The sequence below is a fragment of the Chiloscyllium plagiosum genome, unplaced genomic scaffold (genome assembly GCF_037043375.1).
Source record: "Chiloscyllium plagiosum isolate Xiang-an unplaced genomic scaffold, Cpla_swu_hap1 HiC_scaffold_4, whole genome shotgun sequence".
NCBI lineage: Eukaryota > Metazoa > Chordata > Chondrichthyes > Orectolobiformes > Hemiscylliidae > Chiloscyllium > Chiloscyllium plagiosum.
In genome coordinates this window covers 102997428-103012747 of record NW_028270142.1, presented here as the reverse complement: position 1 = coordinate 103012747, position 15320 = coordinate 102997428, and the positions used below count along the sequence as shown (strand labels likewise).

The 15320-nt window shown below is 38.9% G+C and overlaps 1 protein-coding gene across 4 annotated transcripts in view; it reads left to right on the top strand.

Moving 5' to 3' along the window:
- triqk (triple QxxK/R motif containing) overlaps positions 1 to 15320 on the top strand; it is a 94023-nt gene that overhangs the window by 22314 nt on the left and 56389 nt on the right. Inside the window, exon 1 of one of the 4 annotated variants that reach the window (XM_087986529.1) lies at positions 518 to 618. The exons of the other annotated variants lie outside the window; for them this stretch is intronic. The gene's annotated coding sequence lies outside the window, so the exon portion shown is untranslated. Of the gene's footprint in view, positions 1 to 517; positions 619 to 15320 lie in introns of those variants that run through there. 4 annotated transcript variants of the gene reach the window in all.

The window sequence follows — 15320 nt, the reverse complement described above, 5'->3', positions numbered from 1 at the left end:
GGCCTGCACATTTTTTGGACTGTGGGAGGAAACCGGAGCACCTGGAGAAAACCCATGCAGACACGGGGAGAATGTGCAAACTCCACACAGTCAGTCGCCCGAGGCTGGAATCAAACCTGGGACCCTGGTGCTGTGAAGCAGCAGAGCTAATCACTGAGCCACCGTGCCCCCCCATGTTGATTTGTTAATGGAAAGACCTGCATTCGGAAAGCATTTCTCCGAACCACTAGCTGTCTCAAAGCACTTTGCAGCAAGTGCAATATTTGTGAAGTGCAATCACTGTTTTTGGAAAGGCAGCAGTTAGTTAGTATTGGGAGACTCCCGTGAACAGCAAAGTGATAATGACCAGATAATCTGTTGATTGGGCCAGAGTACTGGGAAAACTCCTGTACTCTTTTTTGAAATAGCTCTATGGTATCTTTTACATCTTTCTCGGAGGCAGAACGTGCTTTAGTTTAATACTAATCCAAAAAGGACACTGTAACCATGCAACGCTAGCTCAGTACTGCAGTGTCTGCTTTGAACCTTGTGCTCAAATCCTGGACATAGAACTTGAATCAAGAATGTTCTGCCTCAAGACGTGAGAGTACTGCCAACTGAGCCACAGCTATCACACAGGTACCTGAGAACAGAAGTTCTTGTGTTTTGATATTGATGATTAATGATGTATGCATGTATTAAAGCTTTGCAAAGCAGATAATTTACAAAGCAGTTTGCAGCTTTGGATGTAAGTTGTTTAAAGTGTGCAGGAATGTAAATTCACTTCTCAGCTGGGCTGTTAGGTATAATGCAATCACTATGCAAAAACGAGAGGCGAGTGAATTATTTTTATCACCCCTCTCCTGTTCATAGTAGAGATGGTTCTTAATTTTCTTTTCTTGGTTTCTTTTACCTTTTGAAAATAAGCGGTCCTGTATTTCTCCAAATGCTCTTTCTGAAGTCCAGTTTTAAAGTGATCCACAGCATATTCTTTCGGGTTGAAACACGTGAGGCTTTGAGGCTGCATTCAAAATCCGGAGAATGGTTCACACTGTACATTCACACTCACACGCACCCAAAGACAGAGAGAGAAAGAGAATGAGAGAAATAGCAATTTACTTAAAACAAAGAAATCTCAGAGTCCAGTGAGTCAGCATACACTTGAGGTTCTTTCACTTGGCTGTACACAAAAGTGCCTTTTTGTTGGAGTTCAAGGCAGTTTTTTTTTCTTATATATAACTCACTTGGAAGTGGACATCACTGGCTGGGCCAGAATTTCGTGCCAGTCCTTAGTTGCCATTGAGAATGTAGTAATGAGCTGCCTTCTTGAATTGCTGCAGTCCATGTGCTGTAGACCCCCAATGCCACTGGGGAGGGAATTCCAGCATTTGGACCGATTGACAGTGCAGGAGCAGAGATACACTTCCAAGTCAGAATGATGAGTGGCCTGGAGGGGAACCTGTGGATGGTGGTGTTCCCATGTAACTGCTGCTCTTGCTCTTCAAATTGGAAATTTTTGTGTGTTTAGAAAGTGCTAACAAAGCAACTTGGGTGATTTTCTGCAGTGCAGTTTGTAAGTAGAATACGCTGTAATTACTGAGCATCAGTGGGAAAGGAAATGAATGTTTGGGGATGTGGTACCAATCAAGTAGGCTGTTTTGGCTTGGATGGTGTCTAGTTTCTTGTTTTGTTGGAGCTGCATTCATCTAGGCAAGTGGGTATAGCCCATCAGATTCCTGATCTATGCCTTGTGGATAGTGGACAGGCTTTGGGGAGTCAGGTGGTGAGTTACTTGCTTGCAGCATTCCTAACCTTTGATCTACTCTTTTAGAAACTGTATTCATATGGAGAGTCCAGTTCAGTTTCTGGTCAGTGGTTAACCCCAGATTTGCTAGTGGGGGATCCAGTGATGGTAATCTCATTGATTGTCAAGAGGTGGTAGCTATCTTGTTTCTTTTTGGAAATGGTCATTGCCTGACGTTTTGTGAGATGAATGTTCCTTGCCACTTTTCAGCCCAAGCTGAATTTGTCCAGGTCTTGTTGCACTTCTGAAGAAGGTTCAGTGATTGTAAGCTGGAATTTGATTTACTGTGCAATGAAGTACAGGTTTGTGTTCAGGAATCGGTCTTTCAAGTAATATTGAGATCAGAAATAAACTTATAACTAAGCTTGGAGTAGCTTACCCTTTCGGTGTTTCAAGTAGACTGACAAGCAAAAGTCAAACCTTTATAATGAAAGTTGGTTCAAACAAACCAGCTATTTAGTCTTGACTGGGGTTAGGTGTTGAGACACTAAGCTCTGTGTCTGACTCTGTGACTGTCACCATGGTTGAGGAAAAGAGAGGTCAAGTTACCAAGAAGGCCACTAACAAGATGGTGAAGAGGGCGCTGTTAAAGAGTGGTCGGAGGAGGAGAAAGTCCAGGAAAGAAAGTTATTCTATCTACATCTACAGAGTGATGAGTATCATGGACTTGTTTGTCAATGATATTTTCGAGCGTATTGCTGGTAACCTTCCTATCTGGCCCATGACAACAAGCGCAGCACCATCAGCTCCCGGGAGATCCAGACTGCCACGCATCTGCTGCTGCCTGGGGACCAGGCCAAGCTCGTCGTGTTGGGGTCAGGAGGTGGGTGGGGAAGAACTTCAATGTCTTAGTTCATCAGCTCGAAGTGAAAAAGAACATCACGCTGAACAAAAACAAGAACCCATTGTGTTTTTGTAGTGAATAACTTGGGAGTTATTCATACCAAGTAAAGTCATAAGGTGTTTTGATGGTATTCTTTGTCAGAATTTGCTGAGATTAACTTGGCTAGAATGTTTATACGATGTAATTAGTATCACCTTTTAGGAAGTATTGAATTTACTAATTGCTGGATTTTTCTGGGAGCAGTCAACTTTCTCATGAAAACAAAACTGGAAAGATGGCTCAACAGTGGCTCACAAGGGAAATTAACAATAGTATTAGATCCAAAGAAGAGGCATTCAAATTGACTAAAACAAGCAGCAGGCCTGAGGATTGGGAGTACATTAGATTATAGAAAAGGAGAACAAAGGGATTGGTTAAGAGGGGGAAAATAGAATATGGAAGGAAGATTAGTAAAGTCAAGTGCAGGTCTCTGACAGTCAGAAACAGGAAGTTACAGCAGAGTACAAGGAGATGACAGGGAAATACACATTTTGCTTCTGTCTTCACAATGGAAAATGTTGGGGAATACAGGATCTAGTGAGAAGAGGAACTGAAGGAAATCAGAATAGTAGGGAAGAGCTGTTAGTTGAATTGATGGGATTAATGGCTGAAAATCCAAAAGATCTGATAATCTACATCCCAAATTACTTAAGGAAGTGGTCCTGGAAATAGTGAATGCAGTTGCCACCTTTCAAGATTCTATCAACTTTGAAACTTGGGAGGGTAATGAATGCAACCCCACTATTTAAAGAAAGGCAGTAGAGATGAGAAAGGGATTATGGAAAGGAATTGCATAGCTTTACATTGATCGTGGGTAAAATGCTCAAGTCTATTGTAAAAGATTTAATAGAAAATAGGATTGGACAGAGTCATGATAGATTTACAAAAGGGAAATCATGGTTGAGAAACCAACAGGAATTGTTTTCAGAATGTAATAGAATTGATGAAGGGGTGTTAGCAGATTTGTTTTATTTGGACTTTCAGAGGACTTTCGATAAGGTCCCACATAGGTAATTAGCATGTAAAATTAAAGCATGTGGGATTAAGGGTATTGTACCGAAATGGATAGGGAACTGGTTGGCAGATGGGAAACAAACAGTAGGAGTAATCTGGCTTTTTCCAAGTGGCAAGCAGTGATTAATGAGGTACTGCAGGTGTCAGTACTTGGACTTCAGCTATTCATAATTTATATTAATGATTTAGAAGACTGAACTAAACATGTTATCTCCATGTCTGCAGATGATACAAAGCTGGGTGGGAGGGTGAAATGTGAGGGAGATGCAGAAGTATTTCATTGTGATTTAGACAAATTGAATGAGTGGGCATATGCATGGCAGATGAGGTGTAATGTGGATCAATGTGAAGTTATCCACTTTGGTAGCACAGACAGAAAGGCAAATTGTTACCTGACTGCGATAGGCGATGTTCAACAAGACCTGGGTGTCTTTACACCAAATGCTGAAAGTATGCAAGTGCAGCAGGCAGTGAAGAAAGCAAATGCTGTGGTGGTTTCCATAGCGAGAGGATTCAAATACAGGAGCAGTGATGTCTCACTGCCATTGTGCAGGGCCTTGGTGAAACCATGCCTGGAGTATTCTGTTTCAATCTCCTCAACTGGGAAGGAATTTCAGGTGTGGAGAGAGTACAGCAAAGTCTTACAGGGCTGATGCCTGGGATGGCAGGACTGATATGAAGAGAGACTAAATCAGTTAGGACTATACTCACTGTAGTTTAGCAGAATGAGAGAGGAATCTCGTAGAAACTTTAAACATCCTAATAAGAGTTGAAGTGATAAATGCAGAAGGATGTTCCTGATAACTGGGGAGTCCAGAAGCAAGGGGCATAGTCTCAGGATATAGAGTAGCCCATTTAGGATTGAAATGGAGAAACATTTCTTTACCCAAAGAGTGGTGAACCTATAGAATTCTCTCCCACAGAAGTTGGTTGAAGTCAAAGGGTTGAATATTTTCAAGAAAGAATTTAATGTAGTTCTTAGGGTTAAAAGAATCAAAGAGTATGGAGCAAAAGCAGGAACAGGGTATGAAATTGATCACCTGTGATCTTATTGAATGGTGGAGCAGGCTTGAGGGGCTGACTGGCCTAATCCTGCTCAATTTTCTATGTTATATTCAGTATTTAACAACAGCCGTTTTTACATGCAGCAAGAGTCATTAAAATTGTAGAAGTTCATATAGTTTTTTTTCAAACAAAAAATTTAATTCTGGGCACAACACACACAAAATGGCAACTTTAGACTTAGTTTTATAATACACATATAATTATATATAATTAACAATTACAGAGTGGCATGACAGTTACTGACCAATAGAAATATTTTTCGTTTTGACCAGGTGGCCCTTAGTGACCTTGTACTTTCTTATGTCTTTACAAAACAGATTAGTGTGTCTCTTTAAGTCCATATCCCAGAATATTCTGCCTTCATAACTGATAAGGAAAGGAGGTTGGAGGCGTTGGGGAGAGATTCAAACAAAGAAAAAAGAGAAAGGTGGAAGCATATGAATTGCACACTTCAGTTCTGCTGCTGAGCTGATAGGCTTTTTACATTTTTACTGTAGTTCTTAGGGTTAAAAGATTTCTGCTGACTTGTGCATTTACACAAAATTTCCAACTGTATATGACATTTTACCCAAGTTCAGATTCTGACTTAGTTCCAATGGATGTTAATATTTTTGGTAATGTATTCATGCTCTGGTAATATTCAGCTATTAAAAATTAGCATTAAGATTTATGAAGTAAGACCCCAGATGATCGATAGGTTTGAATTCGTAATCTTTCAGCTGTATGACTGAGAATAAAATAAGAATACTCTTAACACTCAGCAGATGTGCAAGGTACCTTGCAGGAGGGGCATTTCTAGGTTAGGAATTGCAATGACATAATTAGTCCAAACATTACTACATTTACCTAAAATAAAAGCTAGGCCCCAAATGTTAGACTAGGTTTGCTCATGGTTTAGACCCAATAGCTGCTGTATAAGAAGTTCAGACATCAATAAAGCTACCTATGAGCAGACATGAAGGAACCCATGTTTCCTGGCCTAGAGGTAGGGAAACTACCACTGCACCACAAGTGTCCTAGTCACAGCGACGGTCAGATGCTTCATCAATGACCTACCCTAACCTCCATCATGTTTGCTGAGGATTGCACAATGCACAAATTAGCCGCAACTCCTGATACAGACGTAGCAATGTCCAAATTCAACAGGACCTGAATAACATGCAGGCTGAGCTGAAAAGGTCATAAAATCCCTCCAGTGTGGAAGCAGGCCATTCGGCCCATTAAGTCCATACCGACCCTCCAAAGAGCATTTCACCCAGATCCACCCCCCCCCCACATCGTATCCCTGTAACCCTTTATTTCCTGTGGCTAATCCACCCAGCCTGCACATCCCTAGACACTATAGGCAATTTAGCCTGGCTAATCCACCTAACCTGTATATTTTTGGACTGTGGGAGGACACTGGAGGACCCAGCGGAAACCCTAGCAGACACAGAGAGAATGTGCAATCTCCACACAGAATCACTCAAGGGTGGAATCAAACCTGGGTCCCTGACGCTGTGCTAGCCACTGTGCTATAAAAGTGTCAGAAAATGACGATCTTCAAGAAATTATAATCCAACTATTGACATACAGTGGCATTACTGTTACAGATTCCTCCACTCTAAATAACCTCAGGATTACCATTGGCCAGTACAGGTAGGGAGTGTGATGGAATGCAACTTACAAAGAAGTTCGACAACTTACAAAAGCTTTTTGGCTAGCACCTTCCAAGCTCATGATCTCAATTATCATAAAAGACAAAAAAAAAACACCTGCATGCTCCTCCAAGCCAGAAGCTATCCTGTCTTGGAACTATATCATTGTTCCTTCACTGCCTTTCTAACAGCTCTATGGGTGTATCTATCCCCCATGGACTGCAGTGATTCAGGAAGGCAACTCCTCACCATCTTCTCAAAATCAATTGGAGATGGGTAATGAGTGTGAGCCTAGATTCATCCATGGATAAATAATAATTTTTTAAAATTACACACATATGAATACCATCACCAGAGTGACAACTGGTATGTTTTGCAACTGAAATGTGCCTGCATGCATCTGACACAATTTTGGATCTCTAATGGCACCCATCACCACCTAAAAGACAGATGCTGCCCAGAGCAATATTTCTTGAAGTTTGTAAGAATACTTAAATCATGGCTGATTACTTCGCCCCTTTCCTCAAACCCACAGATGCTGCAATACTGATGTTGTTGTCCAAGTTCAAATGAGCTATCTCAGCCAGAACCATTATTTGAATGAGGAATATTCCTGCCGTACCTCATGGTGCATTTACCTATCCAACTATTACTGAAGAAATTTCTAGGCCTCTAACCTCATTCTGAAAATACAACATTAACTCAAGCAGTAAATTTGATGTCTGGAGTTGAGGTAACTATGAAGTATAATGTCCTTTGAATTGCAATTTCCAAAAAGGTTTCAACTCAGATTCCCTACATAGTGATACTAATTGTCTGAGTGGCTGATAAAGTACTTTCTTAAATTGAACCATTGCAATTTAATTTGGTCAAGGTTAAATAAATGTTCAAATAACTTATGTGTACCCACAAGTAATATCGTTAAAAAATCTTAATGTTTTGGAGGCTGCAGTGGGTTTCTTTCCTAGCGTGTTTCATCAATTGTGTGAGAATATCAATGTAGTTTGGTCTTCTGAGGTATAAACTAGACTTTATGAGAGTACAGTGGTGATGAGTTACAGTCCCAAAGGAATGTGTTTTTGATAACAGCCTTCATTTCAAACATACCAATATAGATCTATTATTCCCTTTCCACATCTACAGCAACACATTTTAAATTACACTTGATACTTTATGCAAATGGCTATCTGATTAGACACTGTGGCAGCGTCTGCTGATGTCTCCCAGGATTTCTGTAGAGTTTTGTTTACTAACCATCAAAGCAGTCTGAGAGAATGAAGATTATTGGTAGCTTTGAAAGAGGATTGCTAGCTCACTGTAATATGCATCTTATCATTAGAAATGCACTGTAGACTACAATTTCCAGTATGCTTTCACTTTAAATATAGTAAAATATTAAGGGACAATAATTCTTATATTCTAGCATATTTCTTAAAAGCTTCTGAAATATACATTAGCAATGCAAAGGCAAATTGAATTTGAAGTTGTATAAGCAATCAGATATAAATTCATTCTGCAAAGCATTGATGAAACTTCATTTTAAATATGGTGAAGATTTGTGGCCATTGTACTCAGTAGAAGAAATTATACATTTATAATATACATGGACTGACAAGGTATATGAAAAATGATCTCTTTATAACTTAAGGTGAAGTAAAGATTTAGTTAATGGGAATTTAGTAATTGGCTGAAGTGAAAAAAGCACCAAGCTAAGAAAGCCTGGGCCACAGTGGAGAAGGTACTGATTGATTGGTGGTAGAGTTTACAGTGTAAAATGAGTGCAATTCCCAAACAGGACTTATTGGCCACAGAAGGAATGTTCATGACATGACTCAAAGGGCTAATAACCAGACCAGGAATCATTTTATCCACTGTTTCCCAAAGTGAAAAAGAGATATTTGAAGATAGCATGATTGACCAGGACGATGTCATGGATAAAAGTACTGAGAAGGGTACCAATATCCTGGAGGTTATCATTGATCAGAAATTGAACTGGGCTAGCTATATAGGTACTGTGGCTACAAGAGCAAGTCAGAGAGTAGAAATCATGCAGTGAGTAACTCCTAACCTCCACCCCGCCACCCAAAACAAAAAGCACATCCCCCATCCTGTCCACCATCCATAAGACACTAATCAGGAGGTCAGGACTGTAATAGAATACATCGACTTGCCTGGATAAGTGCAGATTCAACAACAATTAAGAAGCCAGAACAGAGCAGCTTATGCTGATTGGCACCATATCCAGCAACATTTGCTCCCTCCAAAGCCTGTACACAGTTGTAATAACAGTGTGTACCATGTACAAGGTACACTCCAGAAATTCACCAAGGTTCTGTAGATAGTACCTTACAAAGCCGTGACCGCTGTCATTTGAAGGGAGTCGGGCAGAGGATACATGGTGATGGGAACATCACCACCCACAGGTTATTCATTAGTATGTAAATCCCAGAACTTTTTTCAAGGCACAATTTGAGAAAACTTAAGGTTTTATTAAATAAAGGTGACTTCTCAGCTCAGACAATGCATTAAAGGTCTGAGGTTAAAATCTGTATGTCTTCCAATCTGTATGAATCAGACTGGTTCTATTTACAAAGTAGGAATTTATAAAATGTCACATGGATTGAAGTTCTGGAATTGACATATTAATGAATCAGAATCTACAACCATTCTCAAAGATGAAAGACTTAACAGCAATCTAGGTTTGTTCAATATTTTGCGTCAGTTGTCTGATGTGATCTTTTGCTATAAATTCTGTGTCATTTGATCCTGCTCCATTAGCTACCTGACAAAGGAGTGGTGCTCCAAAAGTTTGTACTTCCAAATGAACCTGTTGGACTATAGCCTGGTGTTATGTGATTTTTAATTTTGACACCCTAGTCCAACACTGGCACCTCCAAATAAGTCAATAAGTTAGAACATTTGAATGCCTCAGACTGCAACATGTAACATAGATTCTTAAGTTATAAAACTAAATATAAGTTAAAAGAATGATAGAAGAGTTTAAGGTAATTTATTTGAAGTGTTTTATGACAGAAAGCTCTACCCTTAAAGAATCTACAGTAGCCACCCTTTTCAATACTTATCCATGTCTTTTGGAATGAAAAAGCTTTAAATGCTATGGAGCAGGGGAGGAGAAAAGAGACTAAACTCTGTCAGAGAACTGGTACAGGTGCGATTGGCCAAGTAATGTCTCTGTGCAAAATTATAGGTATTTTTAATCAGCCTGTTTGTGGATGTTATTAGACACGTCTGGAGCAGGTGGAATTTGAACCTGAGCGTCCTGACCTAGAGGCACGGACAGTATACTAATGCAAAATCTGGTTGCAATTTAAAATAAAAAATTTAGTGGCCCAAAGTTTGTTTGAATTTCATTTAAGAATGTGATTCTGGAGATTAAAAGTAAGCTAATAGGATTCAAGAGATTGTAAGAGCAAGCAAACTTATTGCCCAGACTAAAGGGAGAAGCAATCGTTTGATTTGGCCCCACACATAGGTCTAAATATAATACACATTTCTTCAAATTGAATTGGCTATAAAACAATTGAAGAATTTATACCATTATTTGTGGAGTGCAAACTTTCCTTACCTGCATTGGCTACAATGCAATTCCGGCCCCATTGGTTTAAATAGTGCTGCTATTATGCGATTTTCTTATAACACGGGATCGCATGGGAACAGAACTATTGTGTATATCAGAACAGACTATAAATGGGTCAGGAGAGGTGTAATGACTTTTTCTTCTTCCTCTCCCTTTTCATCGAAGGAAAGTGATCTATGAGTTATCGTAGAAAAGATGTGGTAAGATACAGTTCATTTCAATGAATGAAATAATGACATTGTTGTAAAGGTGATGTTATTACATACTGTGATATCTCTTCTGTGGTGGTTAGAAAAACTGTAATTTTTATGTCTGATGTTTACTTGTCCTTAAATCAAGACCATTGAAAAACTGTATCGTTTTCTCGTATAATCAGTTCGTAGTATTGTTTAATTTTGCCAGATAAAATCGAAAAGTTTATGGTATGCATACAATTGTTATTAAAGTAAAAATCCTACTGTGTGTTTTGTAATTTGCTGCTTTATGTTAATGTAAATATGGTGAGTAAAGCTATCCACAAAATGTTTGGAATAAATTTAGTTGACAGTTATGGGAAATTTAAAGTTTTGTTTTTTGTGACTTGGATTTAACCTGAGGAAAAGTGACAATTATTTGGCTCACTCATTCACATTTAATGTCAGATGTGTGTGTGTTACTAGCAGACTGACAGAATCACATCTAGGCATGAATGGGTAATGACTACTGTAAAAGAATAATACTGTGGGTTGTCCTCAAGTGCTTTGTTTAATTAAAAAGCAAAGTTGTCATAGTCCTACTGGAACCAGAGGCTGGTCTATTATTACAGAGAGACGATTGGTGGTGAGAGACACCATAGCTCAGGCACTGCACTGCTGGAAAATCCAGAGTCAATTCATTTTATACATTTGCATAATTGTTAAAACCCTTGCTGATTTTTGTTATCCTACTTTTCTCTTTTTATTGTTTTGGTTTAGAGCTGTGAACTGTGAGCTGAGAGCTGAACATGACCTTTTGACTGTGCACAGCACCTTGTGTTTTCAAAAACAATATCTGTTATTTGTTTTTGAGATCAGGCCTGAAAATTAATTGCAGCTAGATTTTTGTTAAAAATGACCATAGATACTGCAAATCCAAAGAGACCTTATGCTCAGTCAGATGGTGGATGCTGAATGTTAACAGTGACCTCATGGAGAGATGGTCAATCTGGCAGATAGACTTGGTTTGTGAGCTTTGATTAGGTTAGAAAGGTTGAAATGCAAAAATTACAGGATAGAGGTTGAATAGTTCCCTGATGTCCCCTCATCATCAACTTGATGGAGAATGGCATCTCAGTTATAAGAATTAAATAAATATTCCTCAGAGCCTGCTGGAAGCTATCTGCAAATTCAGTGTCAGCATAAACCAAGCTGTAATCCCATATGCCAGTGATGTTATAGATTGTGGAGAATGCTAAGTGAACCGGCCAGTTATTTCTTATTTATTTTTTCCTTTTGATTTTTCTTTTAACTCTGTCTGTTTGTCTATCTATCTTTGTGGGAAGGTGGGGACTAGAATTAAAGAGGATTGGGGTTAAATCTTAGATATTGATTAGATTACCTTGCTGTTTAACTTTGCTCTGCTAAACTTACTGTATTTTTAATAAATTGTTAAGTCTTTTGTTTGAGCTAGAAATCAGATGCCTTGTATCAATGATTCACAATGTCTGGTACTGCTTATTCAAAAAGTCTGGCTATGCACCATTGGGGTCAATTTTGAAGGTCACTGAGTATTGTAATTTTACTGTGTTGTAAGGACAGAGATAGGAAGGCTGATTTGATTCAACTGACTGTCTCAGTGTGGTAACAATAGTCATTACAAAATCTTTAGATCTGGCTTTCACTGTACACGGTGTGCTATGAAATGACGAAAGCATTAACATTAAGATGTGGAAAATAATATCAAAACTAATAACATTTTAAAGAAAATTATGATGTTTGAAATATTTGTGTGCTTTATCAATTGAGAAATTATATTTTTACTATAAATCTGTTTCTTTGACAATCTTCATATGAAACAATTTGAAATATTAGAAGCGTTTTTATATTATATGCATCAAAATAAACAATCTGCTGAGTGTTGTTACTGTGGTTAGTTTTAGAAGAGGCTGAATGTTGGATTAAGATCTAGAGCGACTGCTGCATCTAAGCTATTTGTTGCAATTACCTTTGTCAGTTAACAATCTGTTAACTATTTACACTACTTAACATAGCACCAGGCGCCGTACAGAATCATTTCCCTTCAAAGTATGCTGTCATGTGATCTCTCACACTACTGTACATCTCTGCTAAGTCTCTGACTTTATACTTTAATTATGTTTCCTATTCTACTCCCCAAAAAGAAAGTTGTCTGTCTTCATTCCTGGTTCATAGAGATAAATGTTTTGGTAGTTTTGCAAATCTCTCAGACCTTGTTCTTGGTCCTCGCGGAAGAAGATGAGGATCTCTGTACTCTTTAAAGTTTCATTTTTCTCTCTGCCATTTTGTTTAATTGTGTAATATCAAGACAAGGGTCCTGTTTAGTTTTGGCACGGACACCTTAAAATCAAACCAAATCAAATGACAGAATCACTTTGTTGACTTTGTCGCTGGTGAATTAATTCTCTGATGTAACATTGCCTCAATGTCATGCTTCACATTCTTTAAAAGTGGATGTGCAACTTTCCTTGGAGTGAATAAGTGCATAGCTTTAGTATCCAATCTCAACGTAATATGGTAAGCTAATTCTGATTTTCCGAACAATTTTGGGAAATTCACTCTGAATCCTTTTCGTCTTCCCAATTTGTTAATGTTATTAATAAGTCCCAGATTGTTACAAGCTTTGCAGCTTAGTTATAAACACCTGATTTTGATTCACATTTAGGGGTTCTGTGATTTAGTTTCCTGTATGTTGCAGTGTTACAGTTAACTGATCTTTAATTTTGAGTTGAATCCTTCTTGGTCCTTGGCATCGAACAGTTCAAAGCTGAAGGTCTTTTTTAGCCACTTTTCTGTGATTGAAACAGCTGCTGCTCTGTCTAACTTCAAAATTGTTTTGTGGCTGTTTAGTTTGATTTAAGCAGTCCAGTAATTTCACTTGGATCCTTTTATTTCATTGTGTTTAGGGTTGTCAATCTTTTGAAAGCTTCATGAACTGGTAGATTTGTCTTTTTGGTTTTGAGTTTGACCCTTTTTTACTATGGCAAACAGTTTTAAAATATCCTGTCTTCTGGTGGGAACGTCACTCCCATTTTTATCAGGGCAGTTTTCATGTCAGTGCAGCTTTTTTTAACACAGCAAGAACACTGCATAATAGGCAGCTATCACTTTCTCATTGTGCTTTTTTTGGCCTTAGTTTAGGTGCATTGTCACTTCCATGACATACCAATTACACTGCCTCAATTGGTTTTCTCCATGAAGCCTCCCTGATGTCTCAAAGAAAGCGCAGGACTCTTTTTTTTCACCTCTGCCTTGCTAATTGCATGATGTTAGCTAGTGTCTAATCTCCCTTTTATTTTAGAAAAATATAATAAGATCTCTTCCAATACTCTGACCACAATCTAATTAGGGTTTCATATTCGCAATTATCTGTTAATCGATCCAAATCATTAGTTAAAAGAATGGATGCTCTCACCTGGTTGTTCTTAAAGGGTTTGTTAAATTTCACCCTTTCTGCCATGATATTTCAGCCTTTGAAGAAATATGCATTGAAAGCTGAAATAACATCCTCAAATGTGACAGTTTCTTTGTTTATACCTTACCTCGCTAAAACATTTTTCTGCTTTGAATGCTGCCGATTGCGGAGAGGAAGGTACTGATCTGATCTTTGGTTTACCTGCTAACCTTGAAGGATTCCTATACTTAGTGAACTGTTTGTGCCAGTTTTGCCACTTCTTTGTTTTGGGACTTCCAAGTGCTCGAAAGATTCGGGCAGCAGTAAAATTTCTTCTGTGGCTTGTCTTTGCTAGAATTACTTCCTGCACTGCCCCTTATTCACAGTTACTGTGCTTATGACTGCTTTCCAATCACTTGCTTTGTTCTCTGCACTGCTCTGTCTTGTTACTATAGGGCTTTGCCTTTGGTGCTTTTACCTACTGTCTTTCTCCTACTGTTGGGTCAGTCACTCGCTGTTACCATCTGTTGTCATGGTGGTGAGTCTAAGAAGAGGTTGTGTCCTGGATACGGATCTAGAAAATCTGCTGAGTCTAAGCTGTTGGTGAGATTATCTTTTTACTCAAAATTTTGTGCAGAATAATTTCTTGACTTGTGATCTCCTACACCACTACTAATAGAGGCTGACTGTTTACTGTTTGAGTATTAACCCCCGAGACCAAGGAATGGATAAACTCAACACGATCAACAAAAAAATTACAAACACAAATAAGTAAAAAAAAATCCCAAACACATCCAAAGTAAGCCTGTCTATGTAATAGCTTATTCTTTGTGGAATTTGAAGTGATTTTCAAAGCGTGTTCTTTATAAAACATAGAACATAAAAAAAACAGCATAGAACAGGCCCTTCAGCTCAAGATGCTGGGCCGAGAATTAATCCTAATCTAAAACAAAATAAACTAACCTACACACCCCTCAATTCACTGCTGACTATGTGCATGTCCTGCAGTTGCTTAAATGTTCCTAATAACTCTGCTTCCAGCACCACTGCTGGCAACGCATTCCATGCGTTCACAACTCTCTGCGGTAAAGAGCCTACCTCTGACGTCTCCTTTATACCTTCTTCCTAACACCTTAAAACCATGACCCGAGATGGCAGTCAGTCCTACCCTGGGGAAAAGTCTCTGACTATAGACTGTATCCATGCCTCTCAATACCTTGTACATCTCGATCAGGTCACCTCTCTTTCTCCTTCTCTCCAGAAAGAAGAGTCCGAGTTTAGTCAACCTTTCTTCATAAGACAAGACCTCCAGTCCAGGCAGCATCCTGGCAAACCTTCTTTGCACCCTCTCTAAAGCCTCCAAATCTTTCCTATAGTAAGGCGACCAGAACTGGATACAATATTCCAAGTGTGGTCTCACCAGGGTCTTGTAGAGCTGCATCAAAACCTCACAGCTCTTAAACTTGATCCTCCTGTTAATGAAAGCCAAAACACCATATACTTTCTTAACAACCCTATCCACTTGAGTGGCAACTTTTGAGGGATCTATGCACTTGCACACCAAGATACCTCCACTCTGCCAAGAATCCTGTCTTTAGTCCTATATTCAGCATTCAAGTTCGACCTTCCAAAATGCATCACTTTGCATTTATCCGGGTTGAACTCCATCTGCCATTTCTCAACCCAGCTCTGCATCCTGTCAATATCACGGTGCAGCCTGCAATAGCCCTCAAT